This window comes from Lithobates pipiens, unplaced genomic scaffold, assembly GCF_037356315.1.
Source record: "Lithobates pipiens isolate NorthernLeopardFrog02 unplaced genomic scaffold, aLitPip1_a1.2 Scaffold_16, whole genome shotgun sequence".
Classification (NCBI taxonomy): domain Eukaryota; kingdom Metazoa; phylum Chordata; class Amphibia; order Anura; family Ranidae; genus Lithobates; species Lithobates pipiens.
In genome coordinates this window covers 134,800,795-134,817,611 of record NW_027507748.1, presented here as the reverse complement: position 1 = coordinate 134,817,611, position 16,817 = coordinate 134,800,795, and the positions used below count along the sequence as shown (strand labels likewise).

The following is a 16,817-nucleotide window of genomic DNA, read 5'->3' as shown; positions in this document are numbered from 1 at the left end:
CCAAGCCATTTTTCAGCTTTCAGCTCTGTCATACTTTGAATGACAATTGCGCGGTCACTGTACCCAAACAATTTTTTTTATCATGTTCTTCACAAAAATAGAGCTTTCTTTTGGTGGTATTTAATCACAGCCGGGTTTTTTCTTTTTTACAAAAGAAAAAAAAGACCAACATTTTTGAAAAAAAATGTTTTTTTGCTTTTTTTCTGTCATTAAATTTTGTAACTAAGTAATTTTTCACCTTCCCTGATCTGCGCTGATGAGGCGGCACTGATGGGCACTGATAGGCTGAACTGGTGGGCACTGATAAGTTGGCACTTATGGGCACTGATGAAGCGGCACTTATGGGCACTGATGAGGTGGCACTGATGAGGTGGCACTGATAAGGAGGCACTAATATGCCGCACTTATGGGCACTGATAGGTGGCACTCATCGTCACTGATAGGCGGCACTGATGGGCACTGGTAGGCGGCAGTGGCGTGCCGTGCACTGATAGGTGGCACTGGTGGGCATGCATAGGCGACATGGATAGGCAGTATAGATGGGCACTGATGGGTGGCACTGATGGGCATTGGTGGGCAGCCGTGATGGTTAGCACTGATAGGCAGCACTAATTGCCAGCACTGAATGGGATGGCTAGTCAGCACTGATTTGTGGCACTTGTGGGCACTGATTGTTGCTACTGGTGGGCTTCGATCACTGCCATTGGTGGGCACTGTATGCTGGCATTGATGGGCACTGCATTTTTACATTTTATTTATATTTTGTAATTGGGGCATTGATGATCAGTGCCCTGATTATTTCCCTAGCTGTCCCCTGTGAGGAGATGCCACTGATCGGCTCTCCTCTCTTCACACTCTGTCAGCGTGAGGCGAGGAGCGCCGATTACCGGCATCTCTGTGTTTACATATGACCGGCTGTGATTGGACACAGATGATCACATGGTTAAAGAGCTCTTTACACAGATCAGGGGTGCACCGTGTCCTAGCAACACAGTGCGACCATGATCACTGCGTTGTGCTCCCCACAGGCGTGGCCGTTCCATGCCGCCATCATATGACAGCGAACCCAGAACAAGAGCTGCACTGCCCCGCCGTCATTTCACTGTGGGCGGGCAGCAAGCGGTTAAGAATGAAGACAAGCGCGATCAGTACAGATCACTTGTGTTCATTCAGAAAAGGAAGAGGAGTGGAGATGAGGGAAGCTGGCAGCACTGCAGGGGGAGTCACCACTACACAGGATGATTAGGGTGTTCCCAGGCACACCCTGTGCGCACGCCTATGTTGAAGCGCCAACACCAGCCACTGCCCCGGCAAATTGCCCGCATGATTTTCTGACTGTGCCCCTCCCGAGATTAGACTCTGGATCCGCCCTTGATTAGCCCCCAGTCCCCCTGGATGTAGAGATGCCCCCTATATGTGAAGGATCACTGGGATCCAGAAATGATCATCACTCTACAGCGATTTGTAGAGCAGCGCTGCAGCAGTAGTCGGATCATCCTCGGAGCGGTGCTGCTCTGCTCGCACTGATCATATAGCGGGCTGTGCAGCGCTCAGCACAAACCTTTGCGGCCCCCTGGTGGCTGTTCGCGGTGCATGCGTGAGAATGCCAGCATAGAGCCGACAGGCATTCAAACAGCAGGTTAAGCATAGACGTGCACATCGTTTCCTAATAGCGGCAGATAGTATCAGCTTCCTCCAAGCATTGCTCAGCTGCAACACTCGGAATAAAGCCCTGTGAACGTGTCCTGCAATAGCCAGGGTCCTGTACACCAGCATCACCACAGCCAAGGTAAGCCCCATATACACATGTTCTATAATCTTCCTGCCATGGAAGGGGCAGACACACAGGGGATCGCCTCTGGACTTAAATGCTAATTAGCTGGGATGTCATACTGCACCAGGATTTGCTTTTTAAATTGTATTTTTGTTTTATTCTTCAACTGGAATCACAATTTTCTCTGCGGATCCATTGATTGATGAATGTGCAGTTTGCTGATTGGTGTCAGAAGTGACCTTTAAAAGGGTTAATCCTTTTGCATGCTTTCTTACTATGTGCTTAGTAATGCATTTAACCCATTGCAGTCCCTGGGGCAGTGGGGTACAATGATACACAAGCAGGTGTCACTTTGGCTGTTCTTCTGAGGGATCAGTCTATACATTGTTTCTAACAATCTATACATTGTTAAAGGGAAGGCTTGTTTGTGATAGGCTGGCATTGTTGATTGCAGCTGAGGTTTGTTTACAAAGGTTGATCAGTGACAGCTGTGATGTGACATGTGGCGGTGTAGTAAAGTTAGAGTTGTCTTAATGTGATAGGCGATTGATTTAGGTCATCAGGGAAGAGGGGCGTAATGGATTTGGTCAGGTGATGGTTTTTGGGAAGCTCTTGGGTGGTGTGATGTGTATACACACCTATACACCTGTTGCTCACAGTCACAGATAGAGGGATGTTCAGGTCTGGGGAAGTTGTCACATGATGCCCAGCGGGTACTCTGTGTGCATCTGCAGGATTAGAACAGGTGCGGTAATGGATGTTGGGAAATAATGCAGAAGATCTAATAGGCAGACACTGTCTGCATACACCAAGCTGGAGACACACAACATGTTTTGCAAAGAGGAGACGCAGGATTTCAAACTGCATCGGATCATGGAGGGGTTTCCGGTATAAATAATCAATAGAATTATTATTGCTTGCATGCGGCTTAATGGTAATCAATAGCGGCTTAGCCAAGTAACACATGGACAGGCATCATGGGTCAGTTCCTGACTGCCTGCCTCCCCTGAGCCATTGCTTGACCTCCTGCGAAATCTCACCACTTCTGGGTATGGGGTGCCCCTACATACCACCCTCAGCCTCCCACAATGGTGGGTGACCTCAGCAACTGCCACGTGGAGGGTAGGGTGCATGCTTAGCTCTATTCAAACCAACACCATCTACTATAAAGTCAGTATTCGCAAAGGATTTGGAGGATGAACAGCCATCTAAAGGTGCATAGACACTACATGAAATTCATGCTGTTTTTAATGAGCCTAAAGCAGAGTTTTCATTTGTGTGTTTTAGGTCCCATTCACACTGGGTATTTTGCCCTGGTGTGTAGGGCTCTGGTGTTTAGCTGCCATTTGCTCCTGGGCACATACTGCCCAGTCCTCAAAACAATAGTGCGTTGTCCCTTTAAAAATTAATCTTACATTATTATTATTATTATTATTATTAAACATGATTTATATAGCGCCAACAGTTTATGCATCGCTATACAATGCAGAGGGGGGACAGCACAATTACAGTACAGTTCTATACAAAAGGGACAGGAGGGCCCTGCTCATAGAGCTTACATTCTAAAGGGAGGGGGTGGTGGTACAAAAGGTAATAGATGCAGGGAATGATTTGATGGGGTGGCTTGGGGACAGTTGTTGGGGGGTGTGGGATAGGCTTCCCTGAGTGAGTTTTCAGGGATCTCCTAAAGGTGGACAGGCAGGGCCGCCTTTAAGGCAGGGCAAAAAGGGCAGCTGCCCTGGGCCCTTTCATTGTTGTGGGGCCCAAAGCAGCTGCCTCAGCTGCCTCAAAGTTGCCAACTTTCCCTGTTTAAATGCCCTTTTTGCTTGAGGTTTTAGTCCTGTGCTGTGTCCTGATATCTCAGTGTGCCCAGCTCTGCCCTAGACCCTGTGTTTACATGTAAATACCGGCATTGATATGTAAATATCGTCAGAATTCATATGTAAATAACGACAGACCAGCAGCATTCAAATGTAAATAGATGCAAGATTCAAATGTATATTATGCACCCGTGAGGTCATATCCACCATCACCTATACTGAATGCTGCCCACTGGGGAGATAAAGGGGCATGCTTAAAAGTCCTGCCTACAACTGTGGTCATTAAGCCTACCATCAGCCTGTACCAATCACAATCATCCCTGCCTGATCTGATTCAGTAAATGGATTTTGAGTCTAGCTGCTATTTATTGTATGTCTTAGAGCAGGTGGAGAGCTAAACTGCATGGGGGGGGGGCAAGAAAATTTTTGCCCAGGGTCCAATCAATATTAAAGATAGCCCTGTGGACAGGTTAGGGGTGATCAGACATTGCACTCAATGCACAATGTGCAAACAAGCAATGATATGTTTCCTTTACAAAGTATAAAGTGCAAACAGAGGCAATGTGCAAAAAAAAAAAAAAAACATAACATAAATGTGTAAATGAACAGTGATATGGACCTTGAATGTCTCCTATACAGAATTCTATGCAATAACATGCAAGCAACATATCAAAAAGTTCAATAATAATTAATAAATCAAATAATTGTCCACGTATGTGAAAGGTGCTCAATGTGCAGTATAATCTCAAAGTGCTGAAGTGCTCAGAGGTGCTCCTTAAAAGAAGATGGCTGCTTACCAAACTATGTGGATCACAAATTACAGGGATCATAAAATATTCATCCACCAGTTGGTGACACCCATATCAGAACTGTATCTTGGAAAATTGTTCTATAAAGAATCGAATCATACAGGATCAACTCTCATACCATCCTTGGATCAATCACCACTGTCAAAACTAAGTTTAGAGTTTTGATCTGCTTCTGGGGTACCACCAAGGCCGCAGGAGCTCAGCAAACAAACCATCTCAGTCTCCAGATAGTCCTCACTTTCACACCATCTGTAAGAAAGCATGGACTATCTGGTAATTGAGACTCATGCCTTTTTATTTTTTTTATTTTAGCTAAAGTTCCACCTTAACTTCAACATTTAGCTTGGCAGCAACAACACCCAATTCAACTAATTTCAACTTGAAAAGGCTTTCTTGGGTAGAAGGGTGATAGGCCTGAATTAATCAGTGGAAGTAGCAACCACAACAGATCTAAAAGCTATAGGGAAGTTAAAGCCCTTAAAGTGGATGTAAACCCTCTCCTATACCTAGTGAAGTGAATAGACTCAGATGATACACAGGGATGAAATAAATCTACATAAGTTTTACATGTATATCTGCTGTCTTGAGCTTTATATATTCTTTAGAATTCGTACAATGTGAAATTTTACTTCCTCGATCAGCAGTAGTAGTGGATTCTTGGCTTACACTGTGTGACAGCTGATTGGAGGAAAGGAACACACCCCTTCTTCCACATAGGCAGAGGAACGAATATACTTTCAGAGCTGTGATGTGAATAGATAAGCTCTCTGCTAATATATTTATAGCACCTTGCCTTACACAAATTTTAGGCTGCTTTTATCTCCCGTCTAAGAGAACTTGTCAGAAGTTATCATGCTGATAACAGAGGAACAAAACAGCATAAAGACACGGGACTCAGGGCTTTGGAGAGAGATAAGTAAACACTACAGAAATATGCGCCTAGGTCAAATTTCATGAATCTGGTTTATATCCACTTTAACATCAACCAAATTGGCTGGTGGCGCAACAATTTAATAGTTTGTTAAAATCCTTTTTTTTCAGTACCACATTGCAAGTTTTAATAAAAGACCAAATTATTTTTAATGCTCTGCCAGGCCTTTGAACCTAGCTCAACTGGCTTACAAGGGCCAATTAGGGGAGCTTTGTTATGTGTCAGCCCTATAAAAACCTGGGTTCCGCGCAGCCATTTGTCAGTGTGTTGGAGTAATTTAGGGAGAACTGACAGTTTGTAGGGTATTTTGGTATACTGTGCTATTTAGCACTAAATTACCGTGGATTGCAATGTGGTGGGCTACATGTTTTTTAATTGTGTGGGCAACAGTTGTAGCTGTTGCTTAGCTGCTGAGCCCCCTTTGCAGTCTTTTGTGTGTGTGTGTGTGTGTGTGTGTGTGTATGTGTGTGTGTGTGTGTGTGTGTGTGTTGTTGGGGTGTTTGTCTTTTTTTTACCGTTTTTTCCCATTTTTTTTAATTTTTTGCTTATTAAAAAAAAATGGGTTCGGCTTCAGGGTTTACTTTAAATTGGAAAGGAGAGGAATATCTTTTTTTATTTTGCTAGTACTTTTTTTGTAAGGTCCTCTGAGAAGGAGACAGTAGATAAGGCATTTTACCCTTGCATCAGGTATCTAAAAGCGTGGCGTCACAATAGGAGTCCCTCTTTTTGATGATGCAAATCCTGGGGTCCTTGCACAGACATTCGAGCATAAAAGATCCCATTTACTACAAATTCACCAAAAATTGCCCACAGCATAGGACCTCGAGTCTTTGATATCATTGATGACAACATTGTCATCGAAAGACATGTGCAGAACTGAAAAATTTGTTTTGTTTTGGATAGATTTGTTATGGTGATAAAAGATGTTTCGTTGATTCACTTTGGAATTTGTTTAGTTGATTAAAAATGATCGACCAATTCGAATTCTGTGTGAAAAATATATTGTTGTTAAGGAGCGTGCCTGGAAGCTGTCTACTACGTCCTTAACAAACAGTGTAAATAAAAGATTGCCGGCAATGAAAAATGCAGAAAAAGAACAGCATGGGGTCCCCCCTCCAATCCATAGCAGGCCCCACAGGGGCCAGGTTTGTGGGGAAGAGACCTTTGACCACATCAACATGGGGACAAAGTGCTTTGGGATGGGAGGGTAGAGCCTCTCTGCCCCAAAGCACCTCCCCAATGTTGAGGGCATGTGGCATGGTGTGGTTCAGGACCATTATTTTTCTGAATTGTGGAATTTGTTTTGTATCTTCGGCATTCCTTTTGTGTATTCAGAAATTGGAATAGCTAGTTGTTAAGGAGTGGGCAGCTGCTGGTGTCCCTAACAACCATAACTCATCTGCTGTCAGCGGGATTCCTCCCTGACAGCAAAATTTAAACAAAGTGTAACTGCCCGTTTAAAAAAAAACAACCCTTAAGGTCTAGTGTGGAATTTAAGGTGATCCCTTACTCCATTTTTTTTTTTTTTTAAACAGCATGGCCCCCCCCCCCAAAACCCATACCAGACCTTTATACGGGCATTCAGATGGGCAGGCCAGGAAAGGGGGATGAGCAAGCACCCCCCCTCGAACCATACCAGGCTACATGCCCTCAACATGGTTCTTTGGGGCAGGAAGGGCTCTGTCCCCCCCTCCCAAAAGCGTCTTATCCCCATGTTGTGGGGGTGGTTGTGGGGACCAGTGGTTGTGGGGGTCTGCGAGCGGGGGGCTTTTAAAAATCTCTGAATAACCAAAAATGTGTCCGAATGTATATTCGGGCATGAAAAATTGCACATGTCTAGTCATCAACAATCTCATTCCACCCAGATACAACTCCAAGGTTGAAGCCTGTCCATTTTGTCCTCCTCACCACCTGCACCCAAGCTGACATTTAAAAATTATGCAGTTCTAAATTTTGTGTCCACAATAAATCTTGTTAAACTTCAGTAATAAGTTCCCTTCTTATCTTCTAAAGCACTTCATATTCTTATGTTTAAACTGTAAGCTCCATGAGCAGGGCCCTCGTGTCCCTTTTTTATTGAACTGTATTATAATTGCACTGTCTTCCTGTATATTGTAAAGCGCTGCACAAACTGTTACCGCATTATAAATCCTGTATAATAATAATAATAAATATCCTTGAGAACATAATATAGCAGAATGAAGCACTTACTGGATCCTCTGACTCTACGGAACAACAGAGGTCAGGTCTCCCGTATGTTTGGCATCCTCCAGATTTGCACCACTATACTGCTGTGCCAACTACAAGTAGGGTAAATTACTACAGAGCTTAGATCCGTAACACTCTGAGAACCCTACACCCACTATCGGGGCTGCTGATAGAAATCGCCGGGCCCTGTACAGACTACCTGACAGGACCACCCCCAAATATTAACGCTATATTTTGCTAAAAATACATTAAAATAATTTATTAGCAGACACAAATACATAAGCCTAGGTTCACGCTATCGCGATGCAGGAACCAGTGCGATTCCAAGTTCCCGCATCGCATCACCCTCGCATACAGTTCACACTGCCCTCTGCGACAGCTGCGGGTGTCAATAGAAAGTTAATGACACCCCCAGATCGGTTTGCAGATCGCAGTGCGAACTGTGAATTTGGACAGGAATCAGATCGCAAGGGTGTTTACTGATTCCAGTGCTGAAAAGAAAGGTTCCTGCAGCATATTTGTGCGAATACAATGTAAGTTCAGCTATACAAACTTTACAGCTGAATTCGGATCTCGCAGACATTGCATGTGATCTGCACAGCAGATGTGTTTGCAATAGTGTGAACCCAAGCTAACTCACAGAATTCCTGCTAAATCTAAAAGATAAAATGGAGTTAATAAATAAATGAAGATGAGATGAAAAAATTATACAGGCTGGGCAGTTGAGATCAGAGAGACAGAGGTGGAGAAACAAAGTTACTGAGATAAGAAACCCATGAGCAGAGTTAAGAGCCGGTGCTGGTGGGGGGCGCCAATGGAGGGGGATTAGTGTGGATCTCTTTCCCGGCCAATAAAAGCTGGCAGCAGGGAGAGGGGAAGAGACCAGCTTTCAGCTGCTGGAGGAAGAGTTCTGCAATTGTCGTGCATCACTAATCCCCCTTCCTGTGTTCCTGCTCGGGCCCCCTAGAAGAGTGCTGGTGGTTCCCCCCCTATCAGTAGCGCTGCCCACTATAGCTAGGGGAAAAATTCTGCTTACGCTGCCACAAAGCTACAACCAGCATATCCCCTCTTAAATCCTCAAAGTCAAGTGGAATTATATCTTTTGGAGCTGCTTTCTCTTTGGCAAAAGAGTCAGCTGCAGGAACCAATGTCAATATTTCCACCGTACGTGTTCCTTGAAAAGGCTTGAGGAAAACAAGTGCTGTAGCAACAACTAGCTGGAGACTGGAAATATCACAGATCGATGAACACATTTGTAAGTACACCATGATCTTCACATAACATCCAAACATTTTTTTAAATTGAAGGATGATCACATCACAGCAAAGAAGTGCAGCGTTTTGGAGCTACACAGGACTCTATCATCAGTCATGTCAAATGTCTGACGTAGGGGTCCAGCGTGGCTCCAAAACATGAAAAAACTTTGGATATTATTTGAAGATCAATAGTGTGCTGGCAAATATGTACATTGAACTGCAGGAACCGGTCGCCTTTACTTCCATCCTGTGTTGTCAAATAATAAGTAATGATAAAATCCACCACATAATGAAACACAAATAAAAGTTACTTATATCTTACACGTTAAAGTGGTTGTAAACCCTTACAACCAACTTTGACCTACAGGTAAGCCTAGATTAAGGCTTACCTGTAGGTCCAAGAAATATCTCCTAAACCTATACGGTTTAGGAGATATTTACCCGAAGACAGCCACCGCTGTTTACGGCACATGCGCCGTAGACAGCGGCACGCGGGCGCACTGGGGCAGGCCACAGATTGCGGTGATATGCCGCGATTGTATTGGCTCCCGTGCACATGCACGGGAGTGACGTCATCGCCGCTCTGGCAAATTACAGCGCCGGAGCCGCGAGACCCGCAAGTCGCCCGGGATCCATGGCAGCGGCGAAGAGAAAGACGGAGGATGGCTTCGGGGGCTTCGTTCTCAGGTAAGTTATTCATAATGAGCTAGTATGCTATGCATACTAGCTCATTATGCCTTTGCCTATGCATTTGCCTTTTTCCCTTTACTTCCTCTTTAAGTGCACAAATTATATCACTGGGCCAAAATAAACAGCATATGGACTAGCATCTAATTGACATGTTTTGTTCTAAAAATTGTCCATAATATGGGGGTCCGGGTACTGCCCTGGGAGACATGTATCAATGCAAAACAATTTTTTTTTAAATAATCCTTTTTAAAGTGGTTGTATGGTCAATTTTTTAACTTTTACCTACAGGAAAGCCTATAATAAGGCTTACCTGTAGGTTAAAAAAATATCTCCTAAACCTGTACGGTTTAGGAGATATTCCCCTCGGTATGCGCCGCTGACTGCAGCGGCACATGCGCACAAGGGGGTTCTCGCCGCGAAAATCCGGCAGCGCTCGTCCGGCCGGACTGAAATCTCCCGCGCGCATGTGCGGGAGTGACGATATCACGGCTCTGGCCACTCACATCGCCGGAGCCGCGATACCCGGAAGAGACGCCGAGGGAGCATGTCAGCTCCCTCGGCGTGGATCGGGCCAGATGTCGGGGCCTCGTTCTAAGGTAAGTATTTCATAATGAGCTAGTATGCGGTGCATACTAGCTCATTATGCCTTTTGCTTTGCAGGTTTAAAAAAAAAAATAAAATTTGCGGGTTTACTACCGCTTTAAGGAGCAGTGCTTTTAATTATTCTTAAAGTGCATTAATAAAAATGAAAAATTCCTTTAACCACCTCCCGCCCGCCCTATAGCCGAATGACGGCCGTAGAGCAGGCGGGTTCCTTCGCCTGGCCGTCCCTGGACGGCCTTGTGTTTACTTCCGCAATGCGCGGCGCCAGGGGCGCGCATCGCAGAAGTTTTGTATTCGCCGTGTCTCCCGGAGAGAGGCAAACACAGATCGCCGTGAACGGCCAATCAAAGCGGCCTTTTACAGCACGATCGCAGCTACCAATGGGAGATGATCTCATATGTAAACATATGAGATCATCTCCCATTGCCGTGTCTCTCCCTCCTCACACAGAGACAGCGTGTGAGGAGAGAGAGGATCTGTGAGTCAGCCCCAGTGCCATCTGTCAGCCCCAGTGCCATCTGTCAGCCCCAGTGCCAGTGCCATCTGTCAGCCCAGTGCCATCTGCCAGTAGTGCCAGTGCCACCTGCCAGCGCCAGTGCCACCTGCCAGCGCCAGCCGTCAGCCCCAGTGCCGTCAGCCCCAGTGCCGCCAGCCCCAGTGCCGCTAGTGCCAGTGCCACATGCCAGTGCCAGTGCCACCTGCCAGCACCAGTGCCACCTGCCAGCGCCAGTGCCATCCGTCAGCCCCAGTGCCGTCAGCCCCAGTGCCGCCAGTGCCGCCAGTGCCAGTGCCGCCAGTGCCACCTGCCAGTGCCACCTGCCAGCACCAGTGCCATCTGTCAGCCCCAGTGCCGTCAGCCCCAGTGCCCTCAGTGCCGCCAGTGCGGCCAGTGCCAGTGCCACCTGCCAGTGCCACCTGCCAGCACCAGTGCCACCTGCCAGCGCCAGTGCCATCTGTCAGCCCCAGTGCCGTCAGTGCCGCCAGTGCCAGTGCCACCTGCCAGCGCCAGTGCCACCTGCCAGCACCAGTGCCATCCATCAGCCCCAGTGCCGTCAGCCCCAGTGCCGCCAGTGCCGTCAGCCCCAGTGCCGCCAGTGCCACCTGCCAGTGCCACCTGCCAGCACCAGTGCCACCTGCCAGCACCAGTGCCATCCGTCAGCCCCAGTGCCGCCAGTGCCGCCAGTGCCACATGCCAGTGCCACCTGCCAGCGCCAGTGCCACCTGCCAGCGCCAGTGCCACCTGCCAGCGCCAGTGCCATCCGTCAGCCCCAGTGCCGTCAGCCCCAGTGCCATCAGCGCCAGTGCCACCAGTGCCAGTGCCACCTGCCAGTGCCACCTGCCAGCGCCAGTGCCACCTGCCAGCGCCAGTGCCATCTGCCAGCCACAGTGCCATCCGCCAGCCCCATTTGCCAGAGGAATTAGCCAGAGCAAATAGCCAGCACCATCTGCCAGTGCCAGTGCCATCTGCCAGTGCCAGCCCCAGCGCCATCTGCCAGCGACATCTGCCAGCGACATCTGCCAGCCCCATCTGTCAGCCCCATCTGTCAGCCCCATCTGCCTCCAGTGCCATCTGTCAGTGCCACGTGTCGTCAGTGCCACGTGTTGTCAGTGCCACGTGGGGTCACTTTGTGGGCATTTCCATTGTCCTGGTGCTCCAGGGCCTTCAAAACTGTAAGGCCGCGTACACACGCGCGGACTGTTCGCCCAACTTTGTCCGTCCAACAGTTTCGGCAAACAGTCCGCTCAAAATTAGCATGGACGGACATGGCCACACACGACGAACGAACAGTTTGCTGAAACCGTGCGCGATGACGTGAACGGCACGTACGACGGGACGAAAAATACGACGTCCTATACACTGCATTATAACTTTCGGCGTGAAAATCCTTTCTGAGCATGCGCGCAACTTTGTTTGACGAACAAGCCTACACACGAGCGGACTGTTCGCTGAAACAAGGTTTCAGCGGACAGTTTTACGGAATTTCCGAAAAACCTTGTTCGTCAAACTGTCCGCTGAAACTGTCCGCTGAAAGCCCACACACGAGCGGACTGTCCGCCCAAACACTGTTCAGCGGACAAAGTTGGGCGAACAGTCCGCGCGTGTGTACGCGGCCTAATAGGTGGTTGAGAAATAAGATGTGTAATTTATGCTCCTAGAACGTCTGATGGTGCTATTTCAATATTGGGCCTCTGTATGTGGCCAGGCTGTGTAAAAGTCTCACACATTTGGTATCGTTATACTCAGGAGGAGTAGTAGAACGTATTTTGGGGTGTCATTTTTGCTATGTACATGCTATGTGTTGGAAATATCTTATAAATGGACAACTGTGCGTAAAAAAAAATGCGTTTTCATTTTTTTTCCACATTTTCCCAAAACTTCTGGAAAAAAAATTAACCATTCAAACGACTCATTATGCCTCATAGATTATACGTTGGGGTGTTAGCTTTCCAAAATGGGGTCACTTTGTGGGAATTTCCATTGTCCTGGTGCTCCAGGGCCTTCAAAAATGTAATAGGTGGTTGAGAAATGAGATGTGTAATTTATGCTCCTAGAACGCCTGATGGTGCTATTTCAATATTGGGCCTCTGTATGTGGCCAGGCTGTGTAAAAGTCTCACACATTTGGTATCGTAATACTCAGAAGGAGTAGCAGAACGTATTTTGGGGTGTCATTTGTGGTATACACATGCCATGGGAGAGAAATAACCTATTACATTGAAAATTTTGTGAGGAAAAAAAAAAAATCTTCATTTTGCAAAGAATTGTGGGAAAAAGATGACAACATCAAAAACCTCACCATGCATCTTAGTAAATACCTTGGAATGTCTACTTTCAAAAAAGGGGTCATTTGGGGGGTATTTGTACTTTCCTGACTTGTTCGGGTCGCAAGAAATGAGATAGGCCACCAGTACATCAGGTGTGATCAATTTTGTGCGATTCGCACCACAGCTTGTAGACTCTCTAACTTTCACAAAGACCAAATAATATCCACTAATTTGGGTTATTTTTACCAAAGATATGTAGCAGTATAAATTGTGGCCAAAATTTATGAAAAAAAAATTATAATTTGCAAAATGTTATCACAGAAACAAAGAAATATGCGTTTTTTTTAAAAATTTTTGGTCTTTTTTCATTTATAGCGCAAAAAATAAAAACCCCAGAGGTGATCAAATACCACCAAAAGAAAGCTCTATTTGTGGGAAAAAAAGGACACAAAATTCATTTGGGTACAGTGTTGCATGACTGAGTAATTGTCATTCAAAGTGTGAGAGCACCAAAAGCTGAAAATTGGTCTGGTCAGGAAGGGTGTTTAAGTGCCCAGTAAGCAAGTGGTTAAATATAGTGCCTGGGGGGTCCCCTTAGTCTACCTGTAAAGTGGCACATATGTAGCATGCATAAAACATGCTGCAGCAAAAATGAAATTTCGAAAGAAAACAAAATGAGTCAAATCACATTTAAATTGACTCGCAGTTGCATTACCGGCAGCCGGCTATTGAAAAAATAAAGAAAAAAAAGGCGTGAGGTCTTCCCCCCAGTCCATACCAGGCCCCTCCACACCAAGATAAAAAAAATGCAGCCAGCCTTGGCAGGTCAGGATAGGGGGGAACAAGCAAGCACCCCCCCTCCTGAACTATACCAGGAGACATGCCCTCAACATGGGGGACGCTTCTCCCCCCCCTCAAAGCACCTTGTTCCTGTTGTGGGGACAAGGACCTCATCCTTACAACCCTGGGCAGTGGTTGTGGGGGTCTGCGGGCAAGGGGCTTATCGAAATCTGGAGGCTCCCAGATCCCCCACCCCCCCCCATGTGAATGAGTAGGGGCACTTAGTACCCCTACTCATTCACCAAAAAAGTGTAAAAAAGTAATAACGTTTTTGACAAATCCTTTATTAAAAAATAAAAAACAGTGTCCCTCAATGTAAATCCATTGTTAACCACTTCAGCCCGGACCAATTGTCAGCCTAAGGACCAGAGGTCTTTTTACAATTTCGCACTGCACTGCTTTAACTGGTAATTGCGTGGTCATGCAATGTTGTACCCAAAGGAAATTTGCGTCCTTTTCTTCCCACAAATAGAGCTTTCTTTTGATGGTATTTGATTGCAGCTGCGATTTTTATTTTTTGCCATATAAATGGAAAAAGACCGAAAATTTTGAGAAAAAAATATATTTTCTACTTTTTGTTATAAGAAAAATCGAATAAACTCAATTTTAGTCATACATTTAGGGCAAAATGTATTCAGCCACATGTCTTTAGTAAAAAAAATGTCAATAAGCGTATTTTATTGGTATTTATTGGTTTGCGCAAAAGTTATAGCGTCTACAAACTAGAGTACATTTTCTGGAATTTACACAGCTTTTAATTTATGTCGGCCTATCTCATTTCTTGAGGTGCTAAAATGGTAGGGCAGTACAAACTCCCCCAAATGACCCCATTTTGGAAAGTAGACACCCCAAGGAAATTTCTGAGGGGCATGTTGAGCCCATTGAACATTTTTTTTTTTTTGTCCCAAGTGATTGAATAATGACAAAAAAAAAAAAGTTTACAAAAAGTGATTTCACTCCTCACTACCTATCACAGTTTCGAAGGCCATAAAATGCCAAAATAACACAAAACCCCCCCAAATGACCCCATTTTGGAAAGTAGACACCCCAAGGAAATTGCTGAGGGGCATGTGGAGCCCATTGAATATTTTTTTTTGTCCCAAGTGATTGAATAATGAAACAAAAAAAAAAAACTTTACAAAAAGTTGTCACTAAATGATATATTGCTCACACATGCCATAGTTATATGTGGAATTGCACCCCAAAATATATTCTGCTGCTTCTCCTGAGTACGGGGATACCACATATGTGGGACTTTTTGGGAGTCTAGCCGCATACGGCACCCCGAAATCCAATCACTGCCTTCAGGATTTCTAAGGGTGCAAATTTTTGATTTCACTCCTCACTACCTATCACAGTTTCGAAGGCCATAAAATGCCAAAATAGCACAAAACCCCCCCAAATGACCCCATTTGGAAAGTAGACACCCCAAGCTATTTACTGAGAGGCATGTTGAGTCCATGAAATATTTTATATTTTGCCACAAGTTGCAGGAATATTACAATTTTTTTTTTTTTTTTTGCACAAAGTTGTCACTAAATGATATATTGCTCACACATGCTATGGGCAGAAGTGAAATTACACCCCAAAATAAATTCTGCTGCTTCTCCCGAGTACGGGGATACCACATGTGGGGGACTTTTTGGGAGCCTAGCCACGTACGGGACCCCAAAAACCAAGCACTGCCTTCCGGATTTAAATATAAAACGCTACCAAAAAAAAACTGTTAGCGATCGCAGGGATCAGGCCTGACTCTGCGTTCGCTGCAGTTATGTGTTTAGTGTTTTGTAAGTGACAGTGATCGATCGATACTGCACTTGGGTGGGCTGGGCGGAGGGGCAAAACGCAGGTGCTAGCAGGTATCTGGGCTGATCCCGCTAACAATGCGTTTTTTTGGAACCCTAAACTGCTGGGGACGCTAGTATAGATCTGATCAGTCAGATATTGATCTGTTCAGATTCTATACCACTACGGGAGGTTTATGCTTTGCGCGTGGGTGTTAGCGGTACTGGCACTAACCTAGCGCTGCCTGGGGCGACGCAGACCCTGACCCTAAAATCTAATTGATATCACCCACCGGGTGATCAGGGGGTTAAACCTTTATTGGGTAATAAATGGTGGGTGCCCTGATGCTATAAAAAGCAAACTAACTAACCAGAGTCACCCGTAACACTTATACAGTGATCACTGGTGAAAGGGTTAACTAGGGGCAATCAGGGGGTTAAAATCTTTATTAGGTAGTATATGGGGGTCCCTGGCGCTATATAAAAACCTGACGGGGAACCTAAATAACTAACTGGCTAACCAGCGTCACCAGTGACACTTATACGATGATCGCTGGTGAAAGGGTTAACTAGGGGCAATCAGGGGGTTAAAACCATTATTGGGTAGTATATGGGGGTACCTAGCGCTATAAAAACCTGGCGGTGAACCTAAAAAAATAACTAGCTACCTAGCGACACTAGTGACACTAATGCAGCGATCAGAAAAATGATCGCTTAGTGACACTGGCAAAAGGGGGTGAAAGGGTTAACTAGGGGCAATCAGTGGGTTAAAACCGTTATTGGGTAGTATATCGGGGTACCTAGCACTATAAAAACCTGGCGGTGAACCTAAAAAATAACTAGCTACTTAGTGGCACCAGTGACACTAATGCAGCGATCAGAAAAACGATCGCTTAGTGACACTGGCAAAAGGGGGTGAAACCTTTATTGGTGGGGTAGGGGGCTACCCTGGACCTAACATTAACTGCCCTGACAGTTTGTACTGTCACAACTGACACTAAATGTAGTGATCAATAAATAAATGATCACTGCAATCAGTGACACTGTGACTGGGGGGCGGGGGGCGATCGGGGGGGTGATGGGGGGGGGATTTGTGTGCCGAGCACGCTCCCGGGTTAATGGAGGAGGGGGGAGTGTGGTTGTGTGCACGGCGCTGTACTGCGCAGGCGACAGGCGGCAGTTTTAAAAGCCCAGAGCATCAGGGGGCTGTAAGTGTGAGACACAGGAGCTGTGGGCAGTAAGCATCCCAAGGGATTGGATCCAGGCAAACTTAGACACCTACTCAGCATCAGGTTGTGCAGTATTAAAGAGGGATTTCACCTAAAAAAAAATATTAA

The 16,817-nt window shown here is 45.9% G+C and overlaps 1 protein-coding gene across 1 annotated transcript in view; it reads left to right on the top strand.

The window, feature by feature from the left end:
• The first annotated feature begins 1,621 nt into the window (after window positions 1-1,621).
• RAP1GAP2 (RAP1 GTPase activating protein 2) overlaps window positions 1,622-16,817 on the top strand; it is a 1,165,364-nt gene continuing 1,150,168 nt past the window's right edge. The window contains exon 1 of the mRNA XM_077480481.1: window positions 1,622-1,789. The gene's annotated coding sequence lies outside the window, so the exon portion shown is untranslated. The remainder of the gene's footprint in view (window positions 1,790-16,817) is intronic.